Source organism: Sphaeramia orbicularis, chromosome 13, assembly GCF_902148855.1.
Source record: "Sphaeramia orbicularis chromosome 13, fSphaOr1.1, whole genome shotgun sequence".
In the NCBI taxonomy this organism is placed as follows: Eukaryota; Metazoa; Chordata; class Actinopteri; order Kurtiformes; family Apogonidae; genus Sphaeramia; species Sphaeramia orbicularis.
The window spans coordinates 20,174,077-20,190,871 of record NC_043969.1 but is presented as its reverse complement, the minus strand read 5'-3'; the positions used below and the strand labels follow the sequence as shown (position 1 = coordinate 20,190,871).

Below are 16,795 nucleotides of genomic sequence, written 5' to 3'. Positions count from 1 at the left end.
ATCATCAAAAAGCAATTTGCACATTATACTATATTTCATAAATATATTTTATATTTATTAAATTTTTGTGGACTTTTTTGTCTGCTGAATGGTCATCATCACTACAGCCACCGATCAGTGTGCCCATGCAGCTGCCATTCATTAAAATTCAGTATTGATGGAAATGCCAATCTGAGCAGCGCCAAGCCAAGCTGTGCTCTGCCAAGCCAAAAACTGCCCGCGTTGTAACCCTTCCTGGCACACCAGAGGAGAGTATAATGTGAGTCAGGTCCAACTTCTCTTTTGGGTGCCAAGAAGAACTCCGTGTAACCCAAAACACTGACAGGGAGCCAGTCCGAATGTGAATGTCCTCAAAGAAAACCAATAAAACAAGACTGTCATTGTGGCATCCCAAAGACCAGACAGTTCAGAAAAGACTTTTAAAGTCCACTTTGTAGTGTATACATCTATCCTTGCCTGAATTAGATGGTTTACAGTACATGCAAAGATATCCAAAAATACACTTGACAAGCAACTGTTTTGAAACCCCAACAAATTTGGACTGTCTGTATATTTATCTTGTTTATCGGTACCATAAATGCCATTGCTGTCATTCTATTTATGTAACTGGTTGTCAGTAAAGTTAAGCGACTGTTGGCCTGTCCACCTACCTGTCTGTCAAGATGTAGTGCAACCGAACAACAAAAAACTGCGGAATAATGCAATCAAAGGCTAAATTCAGTTCCTTCAGTGCTCCTCCAATAAATCAGAGAGTAACTCTGTTTGTGTCTAGCAGTGGACATGCTGTCATTGCATTTATTCCAAATGAGAAAAGTCTCCATATAAAACCAAGCACACACACATGTCTCAGTCCCATGTGGGCAATGAGCCTCATCTGGATCAGCTAGTTTTATAACATTTACTCATCGGCAAGAAAGGGAAGGCAGGAAAAGGAAAGAGTGGAGTGAGACTGAGATTCTGAGAGAAAGAAGGAGAGAAATGAGCGGTTGAGTGTGAGTGTTTCTGCTTTCGCTTTTTAAAATGACAGCCTTCTGAGGAAACATAATCTGCTTTTTGTTTTAATAGAAACATTTAATTAAGCAAAATGATCCTAACAGGTTACAGCTGTGTTTCCTCCTCTTGCATTTGCCTTTATTGCGTGTGGGAAATCCATTTCCACTTTATTCAGGCTGCCTCAGATTTATAGATTTTACAATTGTCTCCTCATACACTCAGCACTTCTTATGTCTTCTGTCTCCTGCCAGTAGCATGGCTGACAGTTGTAGAGCTCAACAGCAATGTAAAAACTGCAAATTGTAACTCTCAATCAACTGGTTACTGGAAATAAATTCAGCTAAATCTGATTGGATTATAAACTGTGCTGCTGGAAGTATTCAATCAAATAGAAAGTTGGGTAGAAGGCTTCATAAAGACCTCATCTCTCCAGCTTGATCATTTATATACATCAGGGGAATTTTACAGAGGCGAGTATCATTAGATTATATGTGCAACAGCACAGATCCACAGCCACACATGAAAATGGCACTTATTTATTGTGCACAGTTACCATAAAGCAAAATTTAATATGCTTTGTGTGGATCCAGCCTTGATTTAACACCAAACTAGGCAGTATGTTCCCCATCAAAATGCACTTGGGTGCTTCTAGCTGTCCCTGCACACACACACATGCACAAGCGCACACACACATACACAAACAGAGATTACCCAGTGCCCAGCTCAGCTCAGCTCGGCCTGCTAGCCTCATGGCTGTAATTGAGAGTTAATGACGCAGTTGGATCTGTTCTTTACTTCATATTAAACAGAGCCTGCTGCTGCTGCCCGGCTGTAAAAGCAGCCCACCTCCCCTCCTCTTCTCGTCTTTTTACTCCTCTCAGCCCCTCTATAATCTGACCCACAGCCTCTAACACTCCTCCTGATTCTCCAGTGGATGCAGTTAAGTGTCTGATTTAACAAGCATCAAGATCATTACTAGGCTCCAAATTCCCAGCTGTAATGCTGCTACCATGCATGGACTCTACTGTCCCTTGTTCTACTCACAGGTTAAAAAAAAAAAAAAAAAAAACCCGAAACACCCATCTACTGTAATCACACACACCCAAATGGGACATATCTGAACAAAGACTCCAATGTGCCGCGGGACGACAGGAGCTCTGGCACGACCCACGCCACAGCTACTTGATAACAGATCAACCACTCTTTTAAAGTTTTTCCTCTCCCCTCTGTACAAGACACTGGCAAAAGAGAGGCAGCAGAATCACACCCTCCCAAATCTCTAGTGAGGGGGGCTCCTGCGACTGGCTGGCGCCAAGAACGGTGTGCTGCCCACAGTGAGCAGGTCGCTCTGGGCCCTTCCTCTATCACTGACCAGAGCGGAGAGAGAGGAAAGGAGAGAGCAATTTCGGCGATGTTAGAAAGAGAGGAGGAGAGGGAGAGAGAGAGAGCCAGGCAGAGAAAACAAACAGGACAGAGGCTGCAGTGTGTGTCAGGTCAGCAGGGAGTTTCAGAATGTTCTCCACTGCTGTTCTCCAGAGCGAAAACTCCTGGAGGGTTATCTGCTCCTGGCGCTGTCATTTATCATCAGTCAGGAGAAGCATGGCCACCTCTTCAGCAGTGCCGTCGACGCATAAAGACTAACACACACACACACACACAGATGTGCGAAGAAGACACACATACAGATGTGGAAGGACAATGAAAACACAACCCTTCACCACTTATATATATTATATACTCATGGACATGTAAAAACGGGCTTAGTTGGATTCATGCGACCGTGTCCATGGGCAAGAGAGACAATAAATAGAAGAGACACACAAATAAGTCATAAAACCTATGTGGAATGAAATATAGGCTCGTGAGCACATGCAAACATAGTTGTGATCGTCAGGACCTCCCTGTTCTGGCCCAACAGCCCAGCAGTGTCTTAACGGGTTCTCTTGTTCCCCAAAGTATGCTGTAACCATAAAACTATAGGATGCTTTTTTGGATGTGTGTTCATGTGTGTGTAACCCTAAACCAGTCCATGCACCCCACTGCCTATGCAGTGCACACCATTTCAACCAATTAACCTTGGACATCCAGAAACGTGCGCTTTCAATAAGAGCTTGGATACAGATCAGCCCATGTAACGGCATAGTGACGTGCATTCTTTTGCACTTAAAGTGCGTTCTTAAATATTACAGTATATCTTTTAGTAAAACATGATCTACCTATGTAAAAGCAACAACTTCAACTTCATTTTAGAAAGAGCCACTCAACAAAACAGCCTAATTTTCCTCCATCTCGCCCTCTTTCCTACCCTTTGCATGAAAAAATGTGAATGGGTGCTTTCTTCTACCTCCCTTGTTGTTTTTTCGGGGAGGCAGAGCGGTGTGGAGTATTGCTCTTGTCAGCCACCGTGAAGGCATCCCTGAGGTGTCGGTAGGACTGCTGATTTGTGTGCTCCACTGTCCTAATAGCTTCTGTTTCTCGTTCCCTCTTTATCTGTCTCCCTCTGTCTCTCTCCATCCCCTCTCTCAGCAGGCTGATCTTGCATAACCATTTATTTTACAGATTTTTTTAAGTGCCTGAAGGGTTTAATTATGTACATAGACAACCCCTATAAACTTCTATTTTGAGGACTTTTTATTGACTTTCAAGCCAGGCAACCCTCCGGCATTTCAATTAACAATTTATAAGAGAAAAACTACAATTAAATTAAAAGTTTCTATAAAGAGGCTGTCACATCATTTCCATTCTTTTTTGGAAGATGGTAGGCTTTATCTAAATGAGATGGTGTGGATATGTGAACCAGCTGGAGTGGGGTGCCTCATTTGGGGAGAGGAAGACGGGAGGGGGAAATGGAAAAAAAAGATGACAGAAAGAGGCAGGGAGAGAAAGGAAGAGGGAACCGAAAAAGAAAAATGAGATGTAATTAAAAAGTGAATGAAAAGGAAAGGAAAGATTGAGAGAGAGATATGCACAACAGGACGGGGCAGGAGGGCTGGCCGCAGGGCCACGCAGCACTGACCTCGCTACTTAGGTCCTAATTACATGTTGTGAAACTTTAGTCGGCTCACAGTCATCTGGCTGCACTGGGCCTCCCGGAGCACAGACAGACAGAGAAATTACAACACCATTACATACACTTTAAAGGAGACAGAGAGAGTGAAGGCGAGCTATGAGGAGGGGGAGTCGACGGAGGAAACTGAAGAAGGGTTTCGGGAGAGAGAAGGAAGGCAGGCTGATGTCACTTGGCGTTTTTGAGAGAGAGTAACAAAGCACGAGGGCTCTCCTTTGTGCGCTGCTGCTGAGTTGGGCAATGGTATTTTTACAGGCCTAAAGATCTGTGCACTCATAACAATGTGGGTACACAGCACTCAGCAGGGGTGCCTCTGTGAAATATGCCCCTCTGCACCCTCCCCTCTTTTTCTTAATATCCTCCATACACACTAAACTCCCTCCCCGACATACATTCGACGGGGTAGTCATGAAGCTGTGTTAAACGAGGCAACTACCCGGAGCCCTTGGGCATTTCTAACACACACTCGACATATATACGGTGTACATGCACACACTGCGTTTTACCCGCAGACACTTCATAGTTCTGTTCACAAACTCACTTTGAGGCTATTGCGGGTTTTGGTGTTGTATTTGACTGCGTGTGTTACTTGGTTTGGTGGTTGAAAGGTGACATCTGGAGGTCACATTTACCCAAACTTTCATCGACCTTCATCATCTCCCTCCTCCCTCGTCATCACCCACACGCGTACCCAGCTCAGTGTACCTGACCTGCGGCTTTCGGGTCCCGTTTTGCAAGAACCTGAGCTGTCTCTCTCACCTCCATCTCATCTTTTCCCCTCCTGCCCTTCTCTATTAGCTCCTTATAGTTTTGTCTCTCCTCTCCTCTCCTCTTTCTCATTCCCTCTTTTCAAATCTGATGGAGTGTCAGGGGATTTAGGAAATCTAGGTGGACCCTAGGGTGCAGAGGTGGGAATTCCAGTGCGCAGCAGAAAACTGTGGGGGGTGAAACCAGAGAAGAAAAGTGTTTTACTCCACAGATTTTCAGTTTTATTGGTTCAGCGTGCCGTCAGCTAGTCACTCACATATCCAAGCCTGAGGCACATGCCCACAAACACACACTTAAACACACACAGAAGTTTAGACGTGTTGGTATTTCTTTTCACATTTGTTTTCATATATGTATTTATAATATTGTTTTTTGGTTTTACGGTGCTTTGTAGGCTGCAACATGTGGTTTGCAGGTAGTGCGGCTGGCTGTGGTGCCAGACTTGTAATCTTGGCCTGATCTCCTTGAACCAAGCCAAATCAAACAAGATCAAATTAAAATAAAGGAGTATTCTATGTATTAAATGTGCCCTATCATCATGTTTTTCAAGTTTTTGTACTCCCTGTCCTGTGTACAGGACTGTTTTGTCTGTTTTGACTGCTGTCCTTACATTGATGGTAAGGACAGCAATTGAACAGTACTACAGTAAATATTTATTATCTAGGTTTTACACCAAGCCTGGTCACTAAGAAAATGTTTGATATCAATGGATTAGATGTTTTTTTCCGAGGAATATGAATGTCAACCACTCAAAGTTGTTCATATTTTACATTTTACATGCTTGTCTTTCTGACAAATTTCTTTAATTAATTTAAACATTATAAAACATCATGGAGTTCTTCCCAAGTGCTAGTAAACATTTTGGAGATCAAGACATAAAGTACTTGTCTGAAAAAAACCCACAAGTGTTAGTCCGTGTTCATGAGTGTGCATTGATTAGTGTTTTACAGCTTGGACTCATTTCCTGATATTAATTGGTCTGGTACGGTCTTATCTCTGGCCAGTCGCCTGTCTGAAGGCAAAGTGGAGCAGAGACATGAATGAAACACTAAGGCAATGAGGAGTCACTGGAGTGGGCAGGATTGCTATCTGTAATCTGTGATCAATCTTGGCCGAAGTGGCTGCTATGAGAGGGAAGTGGGGTCGACCTCTGTGCCCCCATCCACCTCTCCTCTCTCCACCTCCTTCCTTGTCTCAGCACCCCCCTCATCCCATGGGTGGCTTGGTCAGCCCTGAGGGGAGAACATGCTGCAGAGCAGGCAGACAATTTTCAGGCTGACTGCTTTTACTTTCGGCCCTACTAGGGCCTCATGAAAACAAACTGACAAAACAAAGGACAGCAAATTAATGACCCGTGCCCCCCCCCCCCCCCCCACACACACACACACACACAAAACACCACCACCACCAGCCCTCCAACCTCCACCCCTGACAACTGACTCCTGGTTTGGCACGTCCCTCACCTCCTTTCGCCCTCTGTCCTGACTTCTGATCCCCTCCAAATCACACATGCACAGGCACACATATCAGGACACTGACACAAACACACATGGACACACACGGACACACACATGGACACACACACACACACACACACACACACACATCACTACCACCATCACCTTCTTCCTTAACTCCGTGACCCGTGACATCTGGTTTCAATTGTCACAGGAAGAGAGAGACAGAGACATACAGAGGGAAAAGAGTGAGTGTGAGTGAGAAAGAGAGAAAAGGCCTCTCTGTTTGCCTATAGACCTTCATTATCATGTGTTAATATTAATGCAATTTGAAAAAGAAACAGACATGGAGACACGCTGAGTGAAGAGGGGCTTGTCTGTGTTGAATAGAACAGCATGGCCTCACAATCGAGACATGCGTTCGACCCACAAGTCTCGTGCGAGACAGTATTCCCAGAGACAGCCGCTCTTCATCTACTGTCATTTTAACACAAGCTCTCAATCTATTATGAATACATAACGACAGAGCTGGCAACGATACTGAATTTGCTTTACAATATCATATTTTCTACAGTGATTTCAATACATTTCTTGAAGGCTTAGGTGTTGTGGTTATGATGGTGGGCTCCAAAGCCTGCTAAAGAAACCACCAAAACTTATTTTACTTTTGATTCTCTCCATGTTGATTTGATGTGAATTTGGTTTATGTGCTGTCGAATGTGCTCCACATAAACCTTGTACACTAGAAGGTGAAGCGAAAGCACTTTTATAATGTTTTTAATTTTGGGGCACACTCTGAAATGTAATTCAACTTGAAAGAGGACCAACTGATAAAAAAGATGAAGCGACATGAGGAACTTGTGATCACTTAGTGTTTTACCTGCTGATCTTAGGGCAGAAACCCTGACTTCAGCCTTATAAGTATTTGTTCATGTGTTAAGGAATTTGAGGAAATACAAGCTATGCACATGAAGAGCAAACACACAGTTATAAGGAGAATAATCTTCAGTGCAATAAAAAAAACAGATTTGATTAAAGCACAGATTCCTGAGTTTTCTGAATGACATGTGGTGAACACTTTGTGGGAGCAGCTTCAGGGCATTCTCTGGGCTCACCAGAGCAAAACCAGAGTCAGCGTGCCAAGGTCAGACTGTCTGTTCACAGATCTCAACCCCAACTCCCTTCTGTCAACAGAAAATGACCCTGAAATAAAGAACCGGATATAATGAGCTCCACTGTCTACAAGCTGAACCAATACAGTCTTGTTTAGCATGTACCTGCTCCTTCCTGTGAATTTACAGAACTATTTAGGAACTCTTCCATATGGGTCAATCCACAATTGCACATAATTTGAATGCTGGCCCTTTCTGTGTGGAGTTTGGACGCTGTGCTCATTTTCACAGGGGTTTTCCTCTGGGGGCTCTGCTTTCCTCCCACAGTCCAAATATGTGTCAATCACTTAATAGTTGAAATTGCACAGTGTAATAAATGCAAGTATGGATCACAGAGCATGATTATTGATTAACCTGTCTACTATTATTTGAGTTATTGTTTAATCATTTAACCTATTATACATAATAATAATAAAAAAAAGGTTGCAAGATTTGACAGACCAAAGTACCCCAAAAAATGTAATTATATATATATATATATATATATATATATATATATATATATATATATATATATATATATATATATATATATGTATATATATAGTTACTACATACCCTTCTGTGTTCACCAGATAGTCTACAAATTGTTAAACAAAGTCATAATGTCCACCATAGTCTCAATTATAAGAATAAATGTTTTTTTCTTCATGAGGAATAATAAATTGTTATAATTGTTATTAGTCACTGGACCTAAATAACAATTTCAGTCCGTTGACTAATAAAGCCTAATAACTGCATAAATCACACACTCGATCCCAGTATTTAGTTTTGTCTGTGTTAACTTTGGTGTGAACTAAAAGACAATGTGCCTGAGTTGTTGACAAATTTGAGTCTGTGAGAGCAGGTGACAAAGGAGGAAAGAGAGCACACACACATGCTCACACACATTCCAGTGGGATTAGTCAAAAGACTATGAGCATTTCATCAAGTGTTTCCCATTCAAACAGGCTTGAGAGCAGATCCTTGGAAAAGCTCGGGTCACCGCCCTGGCTTTTGGTTATGGCTTAATATTTAAACTGGAAGCTAGATGGATTGAAAGTGAGTGTTATCAGTCATCGTTGTGTTAATAAGGCCTGGTAAGTTAGACAGCTCTACCTCTGTGGTATCTGCACACAGGCTAACACAAGTGATCTCGCTCACTCAACCCCCTCACTTTCTGTCTGTCTGTCTGTCTGTCTGTCCGACCACTATGAGGTAACTGGTCACTGCAGCCAGATTTATAGCTAATCAGTCTGTATCGGCAGCAGTCTGCCATGGACTGGGCCAACTTTAGTACATTACACATTACCACACAAGGAGGGGAGTGATGTCAGTATGGAGTGAGGGATAGAAGGAGGGGAGGAAGGGGTCCAAGACGGCATGAGGGGGAAAAAGCAACAAGGGCAGCACAGAAGGAAGGAACAGAGAGATTAAAGGAAGAAATAAGGGAGGTAGGGGTTGAGTATTGGTGATAAGGAGGGAAACAGACTCTGCCCCCCTCTTTCTTTGCCATTAGACCCCTTGCTCATTACTCAGTCCTCGTCGCTAAGGCATTGACATCTCCCGCCATCTCATATAAAGCTATTGATCTCTCACAGTACTCCCATACGCAATGCAAATCACAACAAATATATTCCTTAAGCACTAGACACCTTATGTGTGTGTATTAATGTGTGAGCACACGGGAGACACAAAAGTGACTGTGTGCAGCCACTCGTGACATGTGTGTTCACATGTGTATACTTGCATCTGAATGTGGACTATGCCCAGATTCTGCTCTGGGGCTCGGTGTATATCTTCTTGTCCAAACTGTAATGTTTCTGTTGAACGTATTGACACGCGCTGATATATCTGTCAATACTATTGGTCATTAGTTGGAGAATGAGGTCAAAGCTTTTGTCAAGGCGAGTTCACTGACCTCACAGTTCATTTAATGAAAACATGACCACAAGGGGATGACAAGAAAACATAAGCCAATATATCGATGCTACATCGGGACTGAGAAGTTATGATACATATCGCAAAAGTTTCACTGAGGTGACTTAATATGTATTATTTATATTTATAAATTCATAATAACTGTACTGAAATCCAATGGCAAAGCACTTGAGTGAAACTGTTAAGTGTTTATCTAATACTGCTAATTCTACTCCTTAAATCAAGATGTAGAATGAGGCAGTAAATAAACATATGAAAACAAGTGACTGATCAGAGCAGAACTGTCACAAACACTGTTATTGTGAAAACTAAAAAAAACACTACTTTTAAACAGTCAAGCTGCGATACTCTAATTCCTTCAGATTATATTTAACATACTCTTTATCATTCATTCATTACGTTATACCTGAGATTATATGGAAACCAGCAAAGCCATGGCTTGGTCTGTTGTTGTTGAGGACGTCATTGTGGCAGTTTCATGTACTGTTGCTATGACAGCCATATTGAGGTGCCACTACATCTGCAGTGGAAAACAAATGAATAAAGTACCAGATACCAAAGGATAGTACAGTTGAATTAAGCCAGTATCATGCAATGGAAGAATGCTGTAAGGATGAAGAAAAAAAATAGCTGCATCTTTAACAGCTTTCTGAAACAGTAGAAATCAAATATACCACTTTTTCAGCCTATTTTAATGTAAGACAAGTGATTAACTAATGTTTTCATCAGTCAGGACACTTGCTGTACCTAATGTTTTGTTTATTTGGATAATTGTTACTGCTGTGTCTAAACTTAAAGCACTGTCTGAATTTGTTTTCTAAAATCCTGGAGTAGCAGACCCATCCAAGCGGTCTTCACAGATGCTCTGATACAGGATCTGGTTTGCTGTCTTGCAGTGACCCCATCCCCTCGCTGTATTTTTATCTGAGGTCCTACTCTGCACAACCACTGCAACACTCTCCACTGTCTGACCAGACCGCGACCACACAGTCACAGATGGATTCCTCCAAAGCCCCTACAGAACAGCTACCGCCAGCCATCAGCTTCCATCACCACAAAACCACAAACTAACCGCTGAAAAAGAGAGAAAGTGAGGAGAGAGGGATGAGAGAGATAGAACAAAGAGCACAGAAGCCTGGATGGTAGTAGAAAAAAACACAAGGGACAGTTATAAAAAGGTGCTACATAGCATGAAGAGGAAAAAAAAAGATGAGATACTCTTTTCTTCCTACTTCTCTTTACATTTAACGTCCTCCATATTCAGTGTCTCTTTCAGTTTCTTTTTCTTTTTGACTCAGTAAATATGCACCCGAGACTGAGAACCATCCTCCTCATCCAAACTGCTAAACACACAAACTATATGCAAATGAACTTACTAATGACTGGCACCACTTAAGAACTGCTAATTAAAACCCAGTTGATTCAAAGACACTTATCACGCTCCAAGAAAAAAAAAAAAAAAAAAAAAAGCTAAAATCTTCCCAGGAAGACAAGCAGAGTTATGGCCACCTTTGGTATTTGTCAAAGCCCTGCCACTCCTCCCCCCTTTTTCTGCCCCCCTGTCTGGGTTTGTCTCTCTGTCCCCCCCAGCTCGATTGCCTCTAATGGACATGCTTTATCTAGGCTGACCTAACCATTGTCACAGGGAGCAGAATTTGTGAGCTTTTAGAGTGGGTACACTCATCGATGTGCTGAGGGTGGGGGGCCATGGAGTAAAGCAGTGGGTGTAAAAAGGGGGGGGGGGGGGGGACTGCTTGGCAAGTGTCCATCCATGCACTCTCTGGGCCACTTCGTTAGCCACCACATACACATCCCCCCTTGTCCCCCTCCCTGTTCTCATCTATGCAAATAAGATGGCAGTTAAATGCTGAATGAGGAGTGAGATATGAGCTTCCTACTCATCTGTAGAATGGACAGGACAGACCACCGAGCAGCAAAAGCACAACAGTAAAGACTTTGATTGAGATTCGTTAATGTGTCAGAAACTTTGTAACTCTCGTCATTCTTTAAAATCCCTTAGATTTGACATGAACATAGATTGCACAAAGTAAACGCAGAATCTTGGGAGGAGTTAGAGATAGAGAGGCAGTGAGAGTTTGCCCCCTCGGCCTGGAGGAGAAACCGGATAGGGCCACTTTAAAAATCGCTTAACACGCTCGACACAAAAGACAGCTGAGAAACTTGAGCCGTGTTTGATTTGAGTGTCAGGGTGGGAGGCACTAATCTGTGGACATGGCGGGCACAGGTGGTGAAACAATCAAACAGCTTCACACTTCTATCACACACGCGCGCGCGCACACACACACACATGCAAATACAGAAATACATAGCCATGCAAACTGAAATGGTAACAAGCAGAACTGTTTACATATCCATACTTTCATACCCGTAAATGCACACCAGCATATATGGAAACATTCATATGTGGAAACACACACACACACACACAGACACACACAACTCACACACACACACGCACACACGCACGCACACACACACACACACACACACACACACACACACACACACACACACACACACACACACACACACACATTCACAACCCACACATGTACATGTCCGTAGCGGGCTGAATTGCTATGGAGCGTGGTGTTGTTTTACTGGGCCAGATAAAGACAAGGTGGATCAGATTCCCAGCTCCTGTTTCTCTCTCCTGCCTTTCACCTTTCTTTTTATGTGTCAGTGGCACACGCCCTGCCTCAGTGATGGAGCACTGATTGAAAAAAGTGCAAAGTCATATATCTGAAGGAAAAAAAAACATCTCCGTAAGGTATCCTTGCAGCTTATATAGTTGTGTTACATATATATACTTAAAATTATTGGTGTCTGTTTTACCTTCATAATTAGATTTTTTTTTGTTTCATCAACTATGAATGGTCTAAAAAGTGTCTAAAACAGAAATGTCTTCATTATAAGACAGTTATTCAGGCTTCACTGTAACTTATCCCGTGACAAGAAGAACATTCCACTTTCAGACAGTACCTGTAACCACCTTCACCTGTCACTTGTTAGATCTTACATCACACATACAGCATGTGAACGTCTCACAGTTCCTTGTGAAATCATTGAGCACTATATACAACAGTCACTCATCCTTCATGATCGTTTGTGCATTTATAGGGAAGAATTTTGCAGCATGTATGACAAATCTGCAGCATGGAGGTGATAAAAGATGAGGTGATGAGCTCTCACAGATCTATAACTCACACTGCAGGTCTTTATCTGCAGGTGCTTATCCTTATATCAACATAATATGACATTTATTGGCATCACCCTCACCTCTGAACAGTGGAATAGCACAAGCAAATGCGCAGCCATTTTATGCGTCCTAGCCAGCCTGTCATAAAGCCCATACCCGTGCTATTCACGCAACACGAAACCTATCACAGTCTGTCAGGTGGAGTAACTTGAACGCTAGGTATTATTTGCTAATCTTATTTACACTGTGAAAGTGAGCAGTGGAGTGTAAATCTTTAGGTGTATCTGGGCAGGCCTCCACTTCGCGCGCATGCACACACACACACACACACACACACACACACACACACACTACAAACACTAACTTTGCTCAATAAAATGAAGCCAGGGATTTGCATTTTCATTTGCTTTGTAAGTGGATTGATCTTGACGCATTAAAAATGTGCTGTAGTATGTTGTGTAATGACCACAGAAATCACAATACATGATGTTTGATTTTCTAAAAAAATTTTTTGATTTACTTAAATTTTTTTTGATTGATTACAGCCTTATCGTTATTTCTCACTGTGTGCCATTGAGAGAGATTGTTTGTCACACAAGAAGAGAAGGGGGTCTTCCCCAGAGGACCTCCCCTCAACCTTTACATGTACACACATAATACACACATATACACATGTGTACACTCACACGCTCACACACACATTTTGCCCTGCAGCCAGTCTCTGTAATGGGATCCTCACTGTTATTTCTGCTGAATAAAATAAATCCCACTAATTAACATGTTAACATGATTGATGGGCCTTGATTCTGCAGGGAGCAGGGAACGTCTGTCTGCACTCAAGTTGCCCGGCTGCTGCCTGCACACAGACTGACACACAAAGAAAGATTCAGGGAATGAGACATATACAATATACACTATATATGTATATTTAAGGACTTAGATATACATTAAATAAGAAAGGTGGACTTGGATTTATGGGTTAGTTTATGACTGGATACTTGTAAATTACAGATCTGTTTGCCATTTTGTGAAAAGTTGATATTGGTATATCATGATTGTGTACTATAAAAACATGCACAGTGTCACTAATTAAATCTGTGGTTAAATTATATTTCTGCTTGTCCACTGAAACAATGTACAACACATGTACAAACTTGCACACAAACTGTTATCGGAGAAGCATGAGAAACAGTTCCTGCTGAGAACCAAACAAGGAAGTTAGGTACAACTTTGTTCAGGGGAGGTACCTACATGATGGAGAAAGCATAACCCTGTGACAGCAATCAGAATCTAATGTTTGTGTAAGAGAACTTAGAGACTGAGGATACATACAAATGACCTGATAAAAACACTCAAACAGATGTCTGAGTGTTTCAAAGTCATCTAAAGAGGAAAGCAGGAATAGAAATGTGATTGTTAAATAACTGCGGGAAATCTATGAAACAATGCACAATGAGCACTACTTAATGTGCTTTTTTTCTAAACAATTTTAAAAGTTGTTAAAGAAGAGTAATGCAATATTTATTTTTATAGCCAGATTAAAACAAACAAAAAAAACTGACTGTATCCTTGAGGAGTGTGTGATGAACCCAGAAAAGAATTAGACAGAAACTAGAAGCACTCGGAGAGCGCAGACCTCCGCCAAGGCTGATCAGTGGCCCCCCCGTGGGCCCCCCCACGCCAAGGAGGTTATGTTTTTGCCAGGGTTTGTTTGTTTGTCTGTCTGTCTGTTTGTCTGTCCGTTAGTGTGCAACATAACTCAAAAAGTTATGGACAGATTTTGATGAAATTTTCAGGGTTTGTTGGAAATGGGCCCCCCCGTGGGCCCCCCCACCCCCGATCACCACCAAAATTTAATAATTTCGTCCTTATCCCATTTCCAACAAACCCTGAACATTTAATCAAAATCTGTCCATAACTTTTTGAGTTATGTTGCACACTAATGGACAGACAAACAGACAGACAGACAAACAAACAAACAAACAAACCCTGGCAAAAACATAACCTCCTTGGCGGAGGTAATAATTACACACAATTGCATCACATTAATACTAGCCTTCATTTTCACTTTAATTTGACTTCAGATTTTGAGGCTCCTTGGCTGCTACGTCTTTGACCTATTAGGGTCCCCAGTCCTTTGTTGGTGTCTTGGCCTCACTAGGTAGGTGAATAGAGTGCTTATTGACAGCTGAGTACTGTACAATGTACCTGTCTGTCTGCCTCTGTTTCCCGCCAGCCTCCTTTTCTTTGAGGAGTTCTGGGAACATTGCAAAGTAGGGGGGGCTGTCAGGGGTCTGCGCCCGCTGTGCCCGCCCGTTCTTTATGAATGAATTAATCAATAGTGACACTGCACTACATGCTTTTTCCTTCCTCATTATTTTAATTAGCCGTTTATATGGATTCTCCCCCCACCTCTTTTGCATTCCATTAATACATTAACATGCACTTGACAAAAAGAGCAAGGACGCAGACACAGTGGCGGTCGCTTGGCTGGTCACTTTGTAGTCTCCCGCTTGTCCTGCTCGCTTTGGTTGCCCCACTGACAACGTTCCTAATTCTGTCCTGCCCCAAACCCCTCAAAGCAACTTCTGGGAAAGTCATCAGTAATTACTGTTAAATTATGCTAATCAGTGTTGTAGCTTGCACTAAATGAAAACACTGTGTATTTTGACAATGTTTCAAACAAGCGATGAATGACGTTGCCTAAAATAAAAAGAAGCATGTCTCTAATTTCCCTGTTCACAACCGCATTGTTTTAGTCTGTAATTCTTTGACAAAGACAAAACTCACACCTTTTTTACACACACAGCGGGTCTGTGTCATTAGCGTCTATTACGACTCCTTCACACATTTCCTCTATGCTGCAGCATGGGAAAAATGTAGAAAGTAAACAACTTTCCATCCTTTCCAGTGGTCACAGAGGGAAAAGGGGACTGTGGGTGTTTGTGGGTAAGTCAATGTGTGTGTTGTGAGTGAGCAGCTGTGTGAATGAATGACAGGGTAGACCTATACATGTGTGGAATGGTGAGCATGGACGTGTGAGGGTGTGTGTTTGAGAGTGGGTACGTGTGGGTGTGTGTGAAGGCGTGTGCAGTCGCTACAGTGATGAGGTGAGAATGATGAAGCCCATTCCTCAAATAAGGCACCATGTGCAGCTCATATGTTGGATCTTTGTTAAGAGTTGCTCATCAAAACCCCTAAACCAAACTAACACACACACATTCTTCAAACTTAACCCCCCCACAGTCACACATACACAAGCACCCAGCAGTCTGCTTACGCCTGCAGGCACAGAGTGATTGACAGTATCCAGATTGCCAGATTGTTCTCAGGAGCGTGGAGAAATGACATCACACTCATTACAACTTCTAAATATAAACAGTCACACTGCTTGACTGACAAGTCTGTATACATGCTGTGTGCATGGTTCCCCTGAAGCCTGGTTAGTGTGTGAAAGTGAATGGGTGTGTGTTGGTGCATGTGTGTGTTCTGTGCCAGTCTGTGCATAGATGTCACACTGGGCATGCAACACAAACTCTCAACCTAATCCTACCTGTTTGTAATATTGGTTTAAAGGAGGGTGATACAAAAGGAGTCTTATACTGTATGCTCAGGTAATCTACCCTCTAAAAATAATGACAACTGTTACATCTATTACTGTTTATTATTTAGTCATCAATCTATTAATCATATAAATTCCAATATTTAACTGCAATTCTAATGTTATATTTATGTGTCATGACTCAGCATTGTGAATAATTTTTAGTCTCTTTTTTGGTTTCTCCTGTTGTGCTGCTATTATAAGTGGGAATTAATAAACTTAATGTCCTCTTACTGTAAAAATATCAATTAGCAACCATCCCCATCTTGATCATCAAAGCCTGTCATGCATTTCAAACATAAGAACAAATTTACATATTTAATGATAAAGATATACAGGTCTCAGAAGTGGATGTTGACAAAGGCTGAAAAGGGGAGGAGTGCTTTGATGATACTGTTGAGAAAGGTTGTGGATTGGTTCTTCGTCAGAGGCAGGCATTTGCAATGGGCTGCCACGGATATTTCAGTAACTTTATAGCCGTACTAAGGAATAGTGAGCAACAGATAATCATGGTGTGTAAAGTGCTCTTACAAAAGTAAGACCAGCCACACATAGACAAGCGAAAAGAGGCCCAGTGGAAACACACACATGCACACA

General features: G+C 42.2%; 1 protein-coding gene across 13 annotated transcripts in view; it reads right to left on the bottom strand.

The window, feature by feature from the left end:
• mecom (MDS1 and EVI1 complex locus) overlaps positions 1–16,795 on the bottom strand; it is a 134,816-nt gene that overhangs the window by 50,649 nt on the left and 67,372 nt on the right. The window lies entirely within an intron of this gene.